General features: G+C 45.0%; 1 protein-coding gene across 1 annotated transcript in view; it reads left to right on the plus strand.

Annotated features, from left to right (window-relative positions):
- The window catches only part of SLC7A14 (solute carrier family 7 member 14), a 112214-nt gene that overhangs the window by 55239 nt on the left and 43059 nt on the right, over positions 1-13916 (plus strand). The gene's annotated exons all lie outside the window — the stretch shown is intronic.

Genomic DNA, 13916 nt, shown 5'->3' on the forward strand with positions numbered 1-13916 from the left:
ACAAGCGCTTCAACAGATTGTATCCTACAGAAGTAGTTCAACCAGTGCCATCGCTCCCCTTGAGAAAGAATCATAAAACTCATTTTGTCAATAAGGTACCAGGACTTATATATTGATAATCTGTGAAATGGCTCTCCTATTTTCCTTTTCCTTCTCCCTCCTTCTCTCTTGAGCTGTGATCCACAGTATCTTCTTCCCAGGAATAGGTCAATAGATAATAACTTGGAAAAGAAGGAAAAAAGAACATATCCTGCTTCTTGAGCATTATATTGCATGAAGTTTTGCTGGGTTTTTGGTGGCAAATCATGTGGGTCAAGTCATGTCCTGGCAGGAAACCTCATGGCCTCTTTCACTGCTTCGGAAGCAAGAATGCTCACGTGCTTCCGGATTCCCGCGTCCTAATGCATGCCATCATCACAAGAAAAGTTCTACATAGATGCTGTATGTCCAGACTAGCCTTCGTCCGTGGGGAATGCACAGGCCAGGAACACACAACCAGAAAGTGCACCGGTTTATATTTGACATCTTTTTAACTTAATGAGGGAAATAATTCTAGACTGATTCTATTTCTCTCTCATCATGGCTTACTTCTGTTGGTTATATAACGATTCCTTTTCCTGAAGTCATCTCTAAGATGTATCGATAGCCTAATAATTGAGGTTCCTTCAGAAAAGAGGACTCTTTTCTTATAAATGAAAATAAATTATTCACATGGGTGAATTCTGTGGATACTTCAAATGCCTTTAACCCAATTGCAATCATTTCTAAGCTTATTGCCAAAGAAACTATTTGGAGGAAGTTGCCAGATTCCTATTCACTATAAATTTATAGATCTAGAGGACAAAAATAGCAATAGTAGGACAAGAGACAGACATATAACCAGGGGTCCCACCAAAAGCACAGAGCAGAGGACTAAGAGTCCTATCCAGTTAATGCAGACTGACCACTCTCCTCTAGGTCCATTCTGTTATGGTCCCGTCCTCCAAACTACAATGAATCCTGCAAACAAATCACCCACACCGCATCCTTCATAGCACTACATTACATTTAGAAACCAGATCCAGGCTCGGTTGTATTCTGGAAGGCTGTCGCCCAGTCAAGGTGCCCATAGCATTATATAACCCAGACTTTTCTGCTTCTCATATGGAGGACCCAAGGCTGATCCAGCCAGTGCTCTGTTGGGACCAGCTTCCACCTGCTGCAAGAGTCCTAATTGTACACACCTCTCCCTAACTTTGCATTCAGCAGGGTCATGTTGATAACTTGAAATTAGCCATAGTGGGCGCATTTATACCATAAAAATCAGCGAATGCTCCAAATAGAGTTTGATTGGTTGGTTGGTCAGTTGGTTGGTTGGTTATTTTCAGAGAGTCAGTTGTTAAGCATTTACCAACACACCACTGGCCCAGCTCTACTGAAGGCCCTGGAACTGCCCTGTCACTGGTGTCTTCACCACTGCACCAAGCACCTAAAGAAAACCCCTGCCTCTCCTGCAATCAGGGACTTTGGAACCTGGCTCTGCCCCTGACTGGCTGTGAGACCTTGAGCAAGTTCCATAACTTTTCTGAGCCTCAGTTTCTCCACTTTGAAAATGGTCATAACAATAGCTCCTTCAGAGTCACTGTGAAGATTAGAGATGCCTGGAAGTGCCTGCTGCAATGTCTAGCACACAGCACTAAATAAGCAGTTATTATTATTGTGTGCCAAACTCTGTATTCAGAGCTTGCCATACAGCATCACACTTAAGGCTCGTAACATCTTGGTGCCATGTGTAGGTGGCTTAGTTGGTTCAGCATAAGACTCCTTGTTTCAGCTCAGGTCATGATCTCAGGGTCGTGAGATCATGCCCCGCATCACATGGCACTGGGCTCCTCGTTCAGTAGGGAGTCTGCTTGAGATTCTCTCTCCCTCTCCCTCTCCCCCTTCCCACAGGTCCTCTCTCTCTCTTTCAAGTAAATAAACAAATCTTTAAAAAAATTAATGATATCTCTTCAAGATAGGTTTTATTCTCTCCAGTTTTACATGTGAGAAAATTGAAATTTAAATACCAGAACTTAGATTCAAATTTGTTATACCAACAACATCTTTCAACGTTGACTATAAATTTAAATTACTTGGGAAAACTTTTTTTTTTCTAAAGAATGGTTTGAGGGAGAGAAGTCAATTTTATTGAGTTATAATTACATACAGTAAAATGTAGCCCTTTAAATATACAACTCTATGAACTTGGCTAACACCTATAATTATGTAACCTCCACCAGAATCAAGATACAGAAGAGTTCTATCATCCCCAAATAATTCTTCATGTTACTTCTTTGCAAATCTCCTCTCCTCTACCTTCAACCCCTGGCAACCACTAATCTGTTTTCTGTCCCTATACTTTTGCCTTTTCCAAAATGTCATATACGTGGAATCATTCAGTACATAACCTTTTGAGTCTGGTTACTTTCACTTGGTATGAAGCATTTAATATTCATTCATATTGTATGTATCAGTGGGTAGTTCCATTTTTTGAGTAGTACCCTATTGTATGGATATACTACAGTTTATTTATCCATTTATTAGTTGAATGTTGAATTGAGTTGCTTCCAGTCTGGGATCATTACAAATAAAGCCATTACAAATATTTATGTACAGGTTTCTGTGTGAACACAAGTTGTCAGCTCCCTTGAGTAAATACCTAGGAGTGGAATTATCAGATTGTGTGGTAAGTGGAGGTTTAACTTTATAATAAACTGCTAGACTCTTTTCCAGAGTGACTGTATTATTTTTCATTCCCACCAGCCATACCTGAGAATTCCAGTTGCTCTGTTCCTTGCCAGCTCTCAGAATTGTCAGCTGCTGCTTTGTTGTTGCTTTGTTTGTTTGCCATTTTAAAAGGCATATAGAGATATTTCAACGTGGTTTTCATTTGCATTTCCCTAATTGCTAATATTTAAAGCATCTTTTTATGTGTTTATTTGCCATTCATCTTCTTTGATGAAGTGTTCAAATCTTTTGCCCTTTCTTTAATTGGATTCTTCATTTCCTTATTATTAACTTTTAAGATTTTCTTACACACACACACACACACACAAAAAGATTTTCTTACACATTCTGGATACAATTCCTTTATTAGATATGTGATTTGGCAAATATTTTCTCCCAGTTTGTGGCTTGTCTTTTAGTTTTCTTAGGATTCCTATTTATTTCCTTTTTAAAATGCTGATGCCCAGGCTCTACCTCGAGAGATTCTAATTCAGTCAGACTGGAGTAAAGCTCAGGGAATTTTTTTTTTTAAAGCCTCAGAGAAGTCACATGTGCAGCCAAGGTTAAGAACTACTCTTTCACAAGGACCAAAACTTAACTCCTGCTTCAGCTATAACCTGCAAAAAGAAAAAACCTAGGTTAGGATATAAATTATTTGGCCAGCAGATTCTTAAGAGATTTTCTCGGCTCTGTGGCATCATCCTCTGTGCCATGCAAACCAGCTCATAACATGAAGCAAATCTGACTAAGAGAGAGCCACTTCCTCTACAATATGACCAGAGCCAAAGTTACAGTGACCCCAAGCTCCTCCTACCAGTCATGCCCCAGCCCGGTAATGTCCACAGCCTTATCACAGGTAGAGGGAAACTTATCAGAGGAAGCAGCTTATGCTGTAACCTTTACCCTCTGTCCATAAGGTCTTATCTACCCTTTAATAGTTCAACAGGCCACAACCAGAACCCAGGCCCATACCAAACCTAGAAAACTCTTTGAATACACCAGATTAATAAACAAGATAGGGGGAAATAGTTTTTCTTCCTGGTTCCCACCTACAACCATACTGAGAGACTGAGGGACGGAAGCAGGATGGCTTCCAGAGGTTCTCTAATTCAGTTGACTCAGGGTGAAGCACAAAGCAAAGCCACCATGCCATTGACATCTGGCCTCCAACTCAAAGCCCTAAGAGCATCCTATGAACTTGAGTGAGGACTCCTGCTTTGACTTTTTCTCCTAAGTTTATTTCCAGTTCTCTTTTAATATTATTACATTTGATCCCCAAACAGAATGTAGGCCTGAATGACTCCTGAGCTCATGCACGTCCTACAATGACCCTTTAGGCCCATATCTCAAATAGGGATTAAGTGACAGTGTGCTTACACGGCATCGGTCCCCAGGCTAATGCACAATACCAGTAAGTTTTATCATCTACTCATAAGAAACTTTTGACAAAAATCTAATAAGATGTGATTCAGTAAAGATGTATTGTGTACCCACCATCTACCAGTCCTAGGGCAGTACCAAAAACAAGTAAGAAATTGTTTCTACTCTAAAGGACCCATTGCTTATTGGTAGAGGCGAACACCCAATGGGATGGGTAAGTATGGCAATAATGGTAGTAATAATACTAGTAATAGCAGCAGCAGCTACCATTTCTTGAGTACTTCCTGCATACCAAAAGAGTTCTAAGTGCTTAACATGTTATGTTACTTAAGCCTCACGTCGACTCTATGTGATAAATGGTGTCATTATCCTTACATTACAGATGATAAAACAGCGGCGTGTAAAAAGTCTGGGAACTCGCTTTAGGCACCTGATCAAGAAGTGACAGAGCAGGGAATAGAGTGAAAGCAGTCTGACTCCAAAGCCCACATTGTAATCGCTGCTCATCTGCTACCATATTAGCAGATGAGGGTCAGATTCAATCGCACACAACAGAAAACCAAAAATGAGAGACAATCTCACCTCTTTCTTGTGTAGAAAGAATCTGGAGGGCGGCTGCTATTGTGGCTCTGCAGTCGTGGGGACTCAGGCCCATCTTTGTGCTCTACCACGGAGGGTGCTTGGCTTCCATCCTTAGGGTGACTTCAGGATCCAAGATGGCTTCTGGAGCTGCAGTCAGTGCATCCAAGTTCCAGAAGGCAGGAAGGAGAACAGAAAGTTGAGGCAGGTCATTTCCCATATTTCTGTCCCCTTTTTAAGAGACTTTTTCATGAGTCCTTCTCTATAACTTACATTGGTTGAAACAATTGGTCCCAGGAAGTGAGGCTATGAAGGGTAGTCTTCTGACTGGCTGTATTGTCAACCCCAGTATTCCAGGAGCTCTGTTGACAAGACAGAAGAGGAAAGCTGGCTGTCACTGCCACACCTATAGTGGATGCACAACCCCCAGGCCCTCTAGCTTGCTGAGGTCAAGTTGTTCTGAAATGTTTAAGTGAAATTGGTTCTTATTCTCAGTAAATGTATGATTAGAAAATCTAGAGTCCCCCTCAATAACTTGTGAGGTAAGTCTCACGACTAATTATCCCAACCCTGAATCTGATCCCACAGAGTCTCTATCTCTCTACAATCTAATCCCAGCCATTCTCCAAAGAATATTGTCCCCTAACTAAAATGGTCCATCAGGATCATTCATGAAACAAAGTGGGTTCTTAGAGGAGGGGCTTGGGGGCCAAGCGGGAAGGTCTGCCCAAGGGGACAGGCCAAGAGATCATTCGGTCAGTAAAGAAGTTCAGCAACACGAGCAGATCCGTATTGTAGTAACACGGTGGGGAGAGAGTGGAGGGGGCGACACTGGTTATGCACGTATTGTACAGAACAGGCAAGGGGTTAAGAGTGGAGATGGGAAGGAAGCTTGGGATGTGGACAATGTGAGCGTGGGTGGGCGAGGAAGAGTGTGGCAGAGGGGCCCATGTTCTCTCCGCTAAGGAAAGGCGTAGCAAATGAAAGTGTATTTGAAATAATGTCATGAGAATAACGGATTTACAACACAGTTCTGGTGACAGAAAGTGAAAGTAGAAGCAGAAAACCCAAGGAAAAGGGACCCACCACCACTGAACACCACCGAGGACAATAAGCAAGTCCGTGTGTGCAGAACACCAAGGCGGGGCTCCCACCTAGCACCTCCTTCCCATCCTCACCAACACAGAGGAGGGAAGGGTGACTTCATTTCTTCCCTCAGCTGAGGAGCCAGACAGTCAGTGGTTAAAGTAACTTCCAGAGAGGCTGGCAGATACTTAGTGGCAGGACCAGAAGCCCACCCCCAGACTGCAGGGCTCCAGAGCTCCTGCTCCTCCATCAGCAAGTGCTGCTGAGACCCTTGGAGCCACGCACCCAAAAGGCAGTGAGGCCCATAGGGCTGAGTAGCATTTTTCTTGGCATTCTTAGTTTATGGTTTAGCCCTAGGGCTTATAATTTGAATTTCCTGCCATCCTCATTTGCTTTTTGGCATCCTCTGATCCATCATCAGGCGAGACCAGGGCCACCGAGTCCCGGGGAGGTGGCAAGGCCAGTAGTGCCCTGTCAAGCAGATGCCTTTCCCACAGGTGAGGCTCCCCAACCTCCTCCCAGGGCTGGACCTCCACAAAGCCTAAGCAGGATCTCTGAGTTGTGGTGCTCATCTCAGGTTGGATTTTCATGACCGAGGAAGATTTCTAGAGACTCCAAGTCTATTTAGATAGTTTGCTGAGTTCCCTTGTTTTGTCTTTCAGAACAGATCATTTTCCCCTCCTCCAACTGAAGCCAGACTAGAGAGGTGAACACAGGAGGGCTGGCCCTTCTGCATCGCTGATGGCTCCCAGTGATCTAGGATCACTCATTCATTCTACAAGCTCACATCCCTTTGTTTGCCCAGAACACTGGAAACACTGAAAGGAAATGGAAAGATAAACAGATTCATGCCAGTCTTCAAGCTTCTGGAAAACTAGTTCTCCAAGATAGTGTCCAAACGCACAGCTCTGTGTCGACATCTTCATAAGGATAGCAGCTACCCTCAATGTTGTAAAGTCTCTAAGACATAGACTTGGTTAAAGTTAGTCATTATTATTATTGCTGTTGTCGTTTTTATTATTATTAATCCAATACTGTGCCCCAAGCACTGTGCATTTAATGCTCTCAACTTCCCTCCTGGGTGACCACTTGGGTCCACATTTTATCAGTCACAACAGATAAACCACTGGGGACTTCCAACGTATCATCTGGCACTAGCTACACACAGCTACGTAATCCTCCCAACAAATCCTACAAAATAAGTGCCATTGTATATGAATTTTGCAGATAACAAATATGAGGCTCAGAGAGGTGAGGTGACTTATCCAGGCCCTTAAGGCAGTCAGTGGCAAAGGTTGAACCTACATTTGAATCTGCCTGGCAACAGGGGCTATTAACCCCCAGCTGCTTTATGCACAGACATGCCCCTAAGAACTCACCAAGAGAACCAAGTGAATCAAGAAAACCTTCACTCTTATTAGGGTTTCAAAAGGACCCGTGGCTCACCCTACTCTACTGATTAGTTGAGCACTTTTCTGGATCATAACTTTTGTAACCCAGGTCACGAAAATACTTTCTAAGCTCAGCGCCTTCCTGTCACCTGTCAGCAGTGAGAAGAGTGTTGCGAAGTTCATGGAACTCTTGTATATAGAGCTGGATTGACAGCCCTGTAGGAAGGATGTCACTTACCAGTTCAGAGAGGGTGAGCCCATTTTTATAAAAATTTACAAGTCTCTCAAATTACTGATTCTGACATAAGCCTCCTCTAGCAAACTAAGACAACCTGGGCTTCTTTCACAGCCTCTGCAGCATCTGGTAGAGTGGACAGTGCATACCGAGAGCAGCTAGCAAGGCGGCGGGGGCGGGGACTGGCCACAGAAATGCTGCAGAACACAGGAAAGAACAAAGAGCTAGATGCCCATGCCAAAAAAAAAAAAAAAAAAAACAAGACAGGCACACGTGAAATAATCTTGAGCACTGCAAGAGACCACAGGGCCTGAGACAGAAGTCGGGACACCCAAACCCTCGCCCCAGCTCTGTTCCTCCACAGCTCAGGACACTTAGGCAAATCGCTCACCTCTTGACTTCAGTTTCCTTCTCTGCAAAACGAATAGTTCAGATTCGATTGCCTGTATGAGGGTTAAAAAAATAAATAAAAAGAACCCAGGGAGGGGAAAGATTTGTACAGAAAGGTCCAATGTCTCAACCTTCCACACACGCACTTTCCAACCCCAGGTAGCATCCGGGCACCAGATGCAGCCAGCCCCCCGGAACTGATGCACCTCACTTCAAGCCCTGCTCTGCCGTTTACAACTCATGTGACTTGGGAAACCTACTTAACCTAGACCTTCCCAAGCTGGGTGCTTGGGTGTGTTGATCCCTCAGCCCTCAGCAGGGCTGGACGGTGGCAGAGGCCCCAGGATACCACCACCACCTGTGAGCAGTGTCACCCCTGTGTATATTGACCTCCTTCTCCTGGCCACACAAGTGCTACTGTTCTCTAGGTGTGCCCTGTCCGGTGGGAAGGATTGGGAGGGCCTGTCTCGACCTTGGATTCATCATCTGTCAATGGAAACAATAACTGTTTTGCCTCATAACCACCTCATGAAGATGGTGTGTGTAAAGTACTCAGGATGGCCGTGCACCTGGTAAATGCCCGGTACCATTTGCTCATGTTATCATCACCACTGCCAATACTATTGGCCAGGTCTCCGACCTGAAGAGGCTAGACTTTGTCCTTAATGCCAACAAGCACCCATGTGGCAGATTCTGAAACCCCCCGGTGCATCCCTAGCAAAAGACCCAGCAGGCCTGCCTCCCATTCACCCTTTCACCAGATGAACCTTGCACAAAGAGCATTCTTTTGGATCTGAAGGTATTTTTCCCAGAAGGAAGTCTCCTCTCTACCAGGATAGCCCCCTTCAAAAAGACTGTGCTTCAAAACGTCCAAGAAGTTATGCCTCGGAAAACAAATAAAAACATGTAACTACAAGTGGTGGTAAGTGTTGTAGGAAATTAAAAAGAGGCCACGACAAGTCCTCTTTCCGAACCAGTGACGTGTAAGCAGCCTCAACTCTGGGCGCTGAAAAGGTTGCTCAAAGTGACTAAGGCATAACCTCCATGAGATAAAAGCCCATGAAGAGGAGTTACGCCAAGCACCGGCCCTCACCCTCAGAGGCCTGGTAGGAAGCCGACTTTGTGCACGACAGCTCAGGGGCCTTACACACCCGAGGCATCCGCTCTGAACACTCAGTGCCCCTCCTCACATTGCAAGGCCTCCTAAATCCTAGCTCTCTGGCCCTGCTTGGCCCTCCATTAGCCCCTTTTGGGGGAAAGTGGAGATGGCATCTCTCTTCTAGGAGGGGTGTCTCATGTCTCTGGGAAGGTCCTACAGAGAACAGATCCAGGCCCCTGAGAGATTTGCTGTGTCTCATACTCCCGAGAATGTGCTGGAATGCAGCCCATCCCGGCGGAATCCGGACCCACTTGTCATCAGATGGGCTGAGGAGCCACACAAGGGCCGGCGCATGCTCTCTTAGCACTCACCCTCAACCCCAGCCACTAAATCCTCAGGGCAGGGAGTGATGGCTTGGCCCCCTCCCAAAAGCTTCTTGGATCTGTCATCCTTGCTGGCACGACTTCCATCTGCTTTAGAAATCGGGGCACTACCTACTCCTGGAGAGTGGCGAGCCGAAAAACATCTGGGTGCACAAGAATTTTCCTGGCTGTCACTTTCCTCCCGTGCTGTCCCTTCCGCACAAAGACTTTCTAGCCCCAGTTATCAGAGTCACCTAAGTGAGGGGCCTCATGAAGAAAGGTTGAACAAGAAAATGGGAAATTTCTCTCTACGCTCAGAATGTCTAACTGGACTTGCAGGAGGGAACATATGTTTCCAGATTAAAGATTTAAAACCCAAGAAGGAACTTTTCAAGGTTCTGATTTAGAAGGAAATTGGGCACGCATAGGGCTTGGTCTAGACTCCAGATGATTTCTGATATCCTGTGGGGGCTGAGTCTCTAAAACCATCAGCCAACAATTCTTGCTTCCAACCTCTTTGATCCCACCCCCCAAGGCAAAGGCTCCTGCATAAACCCTCGGGAGGCTACTGCTGAGAAAGCCTGTGCAATTCTCTTTCCTCTGTAACAACTGCCATTGCTCCCACTGCAAGAGTGCCCGCCACATGCCAGAACCGTGCATGTGCTCCCTTAAGGACCCACAGCACCCCCCACGAGGGATCTCCATCGCCACTTCCCAGATGGGGAAACCAATGCTCAGTGAATCGGGTGCCTTACTCGAGCCCACAGTTAGTAATAATTATAGTTGTCATTTATTAAACACTTGCCGTGTGCCAGGCACTGGGAATGTGATCTGTGTGCAATCTCATGTGGTTGTCACGACCCCTCTCTAGACCTCTCTCCAGAGGCTGGGTGGCTCCTATGACACTCCCTGCTTCTCCTAAAGCAGAGACTGGGCTGCTGACGGTGGCCTCAGCATCCGAGTACAGCTGACCTGAGCAGCAGATGAGAAACTGTGTACAATGGGCCTAGCCCAGGGAAGATGCCAAAAAACAGGTGCTTTTCTCTTTTGTGACATCTCTTTCCCTCCAAGACTGCCTTTGACGTTAACCTGATGCCACCTACATAAAAATGTGAGGAGCAGAGAAAAGGGCAGCCCCAGCCCACCGGACACCACAGCAATGAGGAGGAACCAATCTGGGTCGGAGGGGCTCCGGAAACAGCTAACCCTGTGGGTCATTTAGTTGAAAGCAACCTCATGAGCATTAATGTTATCACCATCTTCATCATCATTTGATAAAGCAATAAAATACACTAATGATGATATGAACAATAGCAAGACCGAACAACATAATACTCTAATTCATCATGCTGTGCAAAGCGCACCTCCCATACCTCTAAAATATTTTCACAGAAGGAGATCTAGAGAAGAAAGTAAACAGGTCGTCTGGTCACATTTAATCAGCAAATTATTAAACTTCCTTGCACCGTCTCAGGGGTCACTCCTCCAACTATGAGAGCAGCTTCTGTGCTTCCTGTGTATGTGTTGATACACTGGTGCTCTCGTTTGGGGACCTTGGGAGCCCTCTGTTCCTTACCCAACTGTAATGGGAGCCCCTGTCAGGTTCAGTAACAAGTAGCATCACACACACCCTGATTGAAGACGCTGCCCATCCCCTAACCACAGGCTCTTAGTGTCCGCCTGAGGCCTGTTTTGGCAGAAAAATTACAAGTCTCTTCTTAGACGCAAAGAAACAGGCGTTGCCAGACAAATTGCTTTTCTTCCAGACACATTTGTTAAAATTGCCTGGGCTTCACTGACAGGTGATAGAGTGACCAAGGTCACTCAGGTAGATGAGACAGGAGCAGGGAAGGGAGAGGCAGAGAGCCCGATGGATTCCTCCTGGGAGAAGAAATGCACAATTTTCTTGGCTAATCAAGAGGGAAGAAGACATGGGGGCAAGATCGTGGGCTCTCACATGCCAGGGGGCCGAATAGATGTTTCTGAGAATCTAGCAACCTGCTTCTCAAGGGGGACAGCAGTGATGGGGATACTTCATTACTCACCATCTGGAATTCGGTGTCACACACAAAACCAATGTTTCCAAGAGAATTCACACTCTGTTTCTCCCTGAGGTCCTGTGATTTCTTTCTTTTCTTTTTTTTTTTTTTTTTGAAATTTTATTTATTTATTCATGAGACACAGAGAGAGAGAGGCAGAGACACAGGAGAGGGAGAAGTAGGCTCCCTGTGGGGAGCCTCATGCAGGATTCGATCCCAGGACCCCAGGACCATGACCTGAGCCAAAGGCAGATGCTCAACCACTGAGCTCCCCCAGGCACCCCAGTCCTGTGATTTCTAATAGCCCACTCCCAATCCACATTTAATCCATGCTATCAACCACAGCAGTACAGACAACATGTCTTAGCCCCACTGTGACTTTATAAACAGAACAAAGATGTTTTAAAAAAAAAAAAAAAACTAACAAAATGAGAAGGAAATGAGTAACAACCATCTCAGCAAAATGCTGTTTGGTGAAGACTTTTTTCAAGGCATGTTTGGGCCTGAACCGGTGAGGTGTACTATTTGGGGCCAATGGCTGATTCCATCCCATGTCTGGGAGATGGCAGGTAATTGGCACTCAGAGGTAACTGATTTCATGACTAAGTGTCACTGAGAGAACCATATTTTCAAAATAACTGCCCAGGCCTGCTATCTGTAGCCTATGGCTGGTCACCCAAGAGAGCCTGAGTGACCCTCTGAGCAACACGCCCGATGTTACTGATCCCAGAGGCCTGAATGAAGCTGCAGCATTGGCACATTGTTTTCTTGGAGACTCCTCTCCACTCCTTCTCGTATCTCCTGATGCCCACTTGCCCTAGGGACAGTCCTTCTGGCTGCCCAACTCAGAACTCAATTTTGCAGCTCTTTAAGGCAACTCGTGCTAATATCTCCTTTCTTATTTTATTATAGTTGTTGGTTTTCTTGTCTGTCTTCTCCACTAGACTGTAAGACCCACAACAAAGGAACTATGTTCTTCCTATTCACCTTTAAATCTCTGAAAGCTAACGGAGACGCATAGAGAAGGAACCTCATAAGTGTTTTTGGATGAACGAATGCAGTTCTAGGAACTTTCCTAGAACTGCATATCAGAGGGCTTTGACTCTAACCATTAATCTCTGCCATTAATCAAAGGTGCAGCTTCAAGTCTGGGGCTCAGCTGCATCAATGATCAAGAGAACAACCCCAATGAGCAGTTGACACCCATCCCCACATCATGCTCAGTGCAGCCCCATGAGTCCACAGAGGAGGGCTGGAGCTTTGGGGAGATATGGGGTGAGGGGAATCCTGAGCAGACCAGCCTCAGGCCTCACACCCCCTCCTCAAGCAGAGCCATCTTGCTTTTACTTATTTACGTGTGAGACTCTCAAATAACACTATGTGTGCAAAGACAACCAAGACAAAGCTTTAAAACTGTAGAAGTAGATGAACTGGATGTTTTTTTCAGCTAGATTCCCCCAGTCTATTAAAAAAGGTTCCACTCCCTCAATCACTCGATCCCAGTTCACCTCTGTAGACTCATCCTCCTCAATCCTCAAAGCAGCCCACATATGTCATTCCAGCTACCCCCTTCTATCTGTCTGAAATCACCCTTTCCCATTTTGTTTTGCCTGGAAAAGCCCAGCTCGCCCTTCAGGATGCAACTCAGAAACCTTCCCCTTCATCCCTACTTCCCCAGAAACTAAATGTGTGCTTTCTAAGCACCACTCACTCCTAGGCTCTCAGAGCACCTCATAAATACTCTATACTATTAAATACTGGCTATGTGGGATCATCTGTTTCCTGACTCTTTCCTGATTAGAATATAGATGTTTCAAGATCAAGAGTTCAGTGTCTCTGCTATTCACTTCAGTGCCTGACATAGTAGGCACTTAACAATGTGTGTCACTTAGGAGTGTCTGAGTGGCTCTGTTGGTTAAGCATCTGACTCTTGATTTGGGCTCAGGTGATGATCTCAGGGTTGTGAGATCAAGCCCTGCATCAGGCTCTGCGCTCAGTGTGAAATCTGCTTGAGATTCTCTCTCCCTCTCCCTCTGCCCCTCACCACGCTTGTGTGCTCTCTCTTTCTCTCAAGAAAAGAAATGAAAAAGGAAGGGAAGGGAAGGGAAGGGAAGGGAAGGGAAGGTAAAAAAGGAAAAGGAAAGTAAAAAAGCCTCTCCCTCTGACTGTCACTCCCTCTGCTTGTGCTCTCTCTCTCTCTAAATGAAGAAAATGTTTAAGAAATAATAAAATAAAATGTTTTTTTAAAAAAACACTGTGTGTCACTTAAAATAAATTAGGAAGTCAGAAGTTATTGTAGGAAATTGGTAAATTAGTTGATAGATAGGTTAAGGAATTAGTCGATAAGTTAAACTACATGTTAATGGAAAAAACTCTCTTTAACTAGAGAAATTGACATTCAAGTGTGCATGGCTTCTTGATTTAATCTTCCTAGGTAAAAGTACACTTTTAAAAAGTACTTATGTATCTAATGGCTTTCTTTAGTGGAATGTCAAAGGAAATGTGTTTCTGAGTGGAGAAATCCTTCTCTATCTTTGACCTAGTCCAGGTGAATCTTTCTCTTTTACACCCTTTTAGGATGGAGGAGGTGATTCTAAGAGAGTACAA

This window comes from Vulpes vulpes, chromosome 3 (genome assembly GCF_048418805.1).
Source record: "Vulpes vulpes isolate BD-2025 chromosome 3, VulVul3, whole genome shotgun sequence".
Classification (NCBI taxonomy): domain Eukaryota; kingdom Metazoa; phylum Chordata; class Mammalia; order Carnivora; family Canidae; genus Vulpes; species Vulpes vulpes.